Source organism: Apium graveolens, chromosome 2, assembly GCF_009905375.1.
Source record: "Apium graveolens cultivar Ventura chromosome 2, ASM990537v1, whole genome shotgun sequence".
Taxonomy (NCBI): domain Eukaryota; kingdom Viridiplantae; phylum Streptophyta; class Magnoliopsida; order Apiales; family Apiaceae; genus Apium; species Apium graveolens.
In genome coordinates, this window is record NC_133648.1 from 2,752,923 (window position 1) to 2,757,599 (window position 4,677).

The 4,677-nt window shown below is 34.3% G+C and overlaps 2 long non-coding RNA genes across 2 annotated transcripts; both read right to left on the bottom strand.

Annotated features, from left to right (window-relative positions):
- Positions 1-276: 276 nt before the first annotated feature.
- On the bottom strand, positions 277-717 carry LOC141706478 (uncharacterized). Its single transcript, XR_012568840.1, has 3 exons — positions 637-717; positions 456-506; positions 277-369 (listed from the first exon to the last, which is right to left on the bottom strand). It is a non-coding gene; the product is annotated as an uncharacterized LOC141706478 (long non-coding RNA).
- Positions 718-3,446: 2,729 nt separating this feature from the next.
- On the bottom strand, positions 3,447-4,282 carry LOC141706472 (uncharacterized). Its single transcript, XR_012568835.1, has 4 exons — positions 4,135-4,282; positions 3,940-4,028; positions 3,644-3,736; positions 3,447-3,545 (listed from the first exon to the last, which is right to left on the bottom strand). It is a non-coding gene; the product is annotated as an uncharacterized LOC141706472 (long non-coding RNA).
- Positions 4,283-4,677: the final 395 nt, after the last annotated feature.

The window sequence follows — 4,677 nt, forward strand, 5'->3', positions numbered from 1 at the left end:
CGAGTCTACTTGTCACCAACTACATACATAAAACATCCAGTTTACGATAAGTTCAAAAGAAAAGAAAGGCGAGGACCTAGCTTGCACAATGTTTCATAAAATATTTTGCAAACTCAACCCTGATCTCGTTGATGTCATCCTCAGTGTAAACCAGGTTTGATCTACGCAGCCACTGAAATATGATCCAAAATTTTGTATAAGTAACATGTTCTGCCCTTATAAGAGTAAATACAAAGTGGATGAAAAGGCCCATAGATAGTCAATTGTCACCTTATTAGCAAAGTCCAACTCCTTATCATGAATGATTTCCATCATGTATCGCATCACAAACAGGCCACAATCCTTGTTCCCGGTTTGCACTGGAACTCCCTAAAATATCAAACAAAAAATCATTTAAAATATCCAGTCTCCTTTAATAACATAATTAATATATGATCACAAAAATAAATAAATACCGTCATGTTCTCCCACAATACTTTCTTCTTCGGAACCTTTTTCAAATCCTCCTTGTACATTTTAATGGCACTGCAACCAAAACGAGATATATCAAAACACAAAATAACCACTACAAAATATGGTCGGACAAGATTTATAAGTTAAGACTTAATAATCAAATTTTATAACGTGAACTCTTACTTGTCGACAACATCCACCCATTCTCCATTTGCAATTTGGCGTTTAAGAGGGTCCATATAGTAGACTACCTCTGCGTCTGGATTGACAACTGTCAGGGTCCAGTGGTTGCTACAAAAAATAAACAGAGGTGCTTGTTAAATAGTAAAGCCTAAATTTGATGCTTTTTTTTCACTCAAACAACTTAAATATCATAAAAAAAATTACATTTCTATTGAATTAAAATCAACCTAAAAAATATTTAAACTCACTATTTGTGAAAAATAATCTAAAATATGATACTGGTAGAGTGTAATTTACTGTAATAAACATGATCAGGTATAACATCAAAAATTGAAGGCTCATACTGATAAAATTTAAATTCCAGTAAATAAATCAACTTTAAAACTGAACCTATACAATTATCATCAAATTTGAACTTGAAATATTATGAGATTGAACTATACAATTTCCCCTGTCTGAGAAACAAACCTAACATCTAATAACAAAATCAATTAAATACTGTAAGCCATTTGATTACTTTTATATTAACTTCAAAACTGTCAAGGCATTTGATTACGTTTATACTGAACCAATGCAATTAATATAAATTTCAACAAATATTATCGAGTTTAACTATACAATTGAACCCATTCCTTACAAAATTAAAGCTAAATTCTTGAAAAAATTAATAAAAAACTGGCAAGGCTTAACAGCTTAATAGCTTGGGATAGTAAAAATACTTACACATCATTGTACGGCAGGAGAAAATGCTGCCCTTTCCTAGAATCTTTAAATCTTGTACACAATTCACGCGACCTCTGCACTGCACTGCCACATCCAATGGCACCGATTGTGCCTGGATCTACAAAGCTAATCATGTTGACCATCTTATGCTTCTTCACATATTCATTCAAGAAGCTACAAATTAAATTAAGCAGTCCTTAGTAAAGATTGTCATATTTATTCCAAGGCTATATACTCCGAAAAAAAACTTAAAATGAAAAGCTTACTGAATAAAAAGGCAAATGACAGAGCCGGCCATTTCACCGCCAGAGCACACTGCATGTATATCAGATAAGAACATGATTTGCTTCTTTGTAAAGCCAAATGCTTCTTTGCTTAGCTCAAAAGAAATTGTTCGGCCACCACTCAAGGCTTCATTTGCCCATGTCCACAAACGTTTCATTGCAGAAGGATAATTCGAACCAATTTGAACAACAAGCTCTGGTTCAACATCTTCAATTACTTTATACGTCTTCTTCATTTTCTTAGCACGGGCTTTCTTGGTTTTCTAAAACAATTGCAAATAAAAATAATTAAAAAAACAGACTAAACAAACACATAGTACATATATTAACCATACTAAAAAAGCATTCTGACCTTGGCGGCCAAAACATGAGAAGTACTGCTATTGTTTCCTGGAATTATCATGTTTCTCGGCCATGCAATAAAAGTTCCCATGGCTTCTTGAACAGTCAAAATTTCATCCCCGATAGGGAAGGGAATCTTAACATCTCCTTGAATGACTTTAGTGATAGACACCCTTGCGTTCTTTTCTCCAAGACTTACTCCTTTGGATAGTCTTCTCATGTCCTTCGGAAACGCGTACTTCATCAATTGTTGCACAAGCAACAATGTTGCTCAACGATCCAACAGCCAATCGGCATACAGAACCACCTGAAGAATCCACTTTCATTTCCTCAACAGCCCTTCCATTATCATCCTCACCTGCCACCTTTTTATTATCCTCAAGCTCCACCGCTAAATCTACAAACAAATTATCTATCAATGTCACATTTTTATGATCACCTACAGCCACATCCACATCCACATCAACCCCACCCTTAGAGTGATAGCTTGCCTGCTGGGAATTTGGTTTCGGACTACCATCATATTGTACACCATTTTTCGATGAATGTGCATTGTATTTTTCAAATTCAGCAGCCCAAAATGCATCTCTCTCTTTAATAATTTTTGGAGTCTCCTCTGCCATGTACTTTTGAATTGCCTCACGTACCCTTTCTTCCACTGTCCTCGCTTTTTTTTCCCTCGGAAGATCAAAATAAACCGACTGCTTCACATGAATTCCCTGACCATGTACTCTGCCTCCGTGCTCAGGCTTACCGAGCGCCATTGTTAACACATCATTAGTACCTTCAACTTTAAGCTTTCCTTCCTTAACCTCCTCCTTCATCTTTTTCTACAAAAAATTCAGTAACATTTTTCACCATAAGCACATACATCCTTTAAGCACATTCATCCTTTAATTAAAATATTACACAACTAACACCAATTTGTTTTTACTAGTTATAAGCACATTCATCCTTTAATATATTTAATTTAATAGATTCAATTGCAAGCACAAGAGACAACTTAGTTTACTTGGTGGTACAGGGGACCTAGTAAGTACATTCATTGACAAACAAATCCAAGGATAAAAAAATATTAAAATAAAATATTAACCAACACAGAATACAAAATCTAGACATTTAATATTATGAACCAATTTTCAATATAAACATGTGTATTTGACTCTCTTAGTGAACAGGGGATTATTAAAATATATAATTAACTACTAATATTAAATATGATACAATCAACATGCTACTAGCACTAAAGGCATACAAACAAATCCTAAGTTAAACTAGAGACCACTAATTCGAATTATACATTGTAATAGAAAAAGATAAACTATAGAAAGGCTTCATGTGTATATAATTTATTAAAATTTAACTTTTGAAACTTCAGTTCCTTATTAAAAAATACACAAATATGTGCATCAAATAGAATGGACAATTATATTAATAACTTACAATTTTCTTAGCTTTTTATGCAACTTCATCATTTAAAAAATTACCATCTTCGTCCATCCTTGCTAGGATCCAAGTGTCCGACCGATCTACTTCCTCTGCATCTGGATGAGATTCAGTCTACATTTACATGTAAAGGATCACCTTAGTAATAACATAAACATGCTTGAAAAATTAATATGAAGCAAAAAATGTGCTTGTTATTTCATTTCACTAACCCATTCATTCTCGAGATTAGCATAACCTTTTCGAGACATTCGATGTGGATATTTACTCAGCTTCCTTCTTTCTTGTTGTTCTTTATGAATTTTCTTCATAAAAAGCAGCAATAAGGTTAGAAGATCATAACTAAGTAAATATTAAAATGAATAAAGCTAAGTAGAAATATACCAGAAACTCAGGCGACGTGCGGTCAGCAACAAATATGTCCCAGTGTGATTTTTCTATAAAAGTAAAATCTGTAGGAGGATGTGCAAAAAATTGAGGTTGATCCAGATAAGGAAGAATGTAGTACTTGGTCAGCCGACATTTAAATTCCCTCCATTTTGCCCCGGCCGATCTGAATACCAACTTTTTTGCAGACTCAGGTACAACATAAGCCATCTACGTACATATACCAACAAATTTAAAGTTAAAAGGTGCTAGTTAATGAAGAACAAATAATAAAAATAAAAGTTAAAATGATGGAAGTTATTTATATTCATTTTACCTGCACACAGTCCCAAATTTTTGTCTTTGTCTCTTTAGGAACACATTTCCAAGAATCATGCCAGATCGGGGTTTTGGTTCTTGCCAAAACTCCAATATATGATTGCATCTCTTTACCTTCTTCACCATATGGCTCTCCTTTTGCATTAAAAGACACAGTAAGTTTGATCCCTCGGATCTTGCGTTTCACAATTCGGTGCATCGTTACACAGCCTCGCTTCAATAGTTTTAGTCCTTGAGTATTGTCCGGTTTGGTAACAACTTTTTCTCATTTTCTTTTCTTTGATATTTTCTTTTGTAAGTTTTCAGAAATGGCCTTCTTCACAGTTTTTGGGGGAGAACTCAATGGAGTGGAGGTCTCGCTATTCGTGGACTTTGTCTTTCTTAAAGCCCTTAGCACACTCATTGTCCTTGGATGGGATGAAGATCGTGTCTTTTTGAACCCATTCCTGTGAGATGCTTTCTTTTTCAAATTTCCCTTATCTGCCTTGGTCTTCTTCTTAGGAGTAGCCATAACCTATGAAGTACACAAACAAGGAATAAG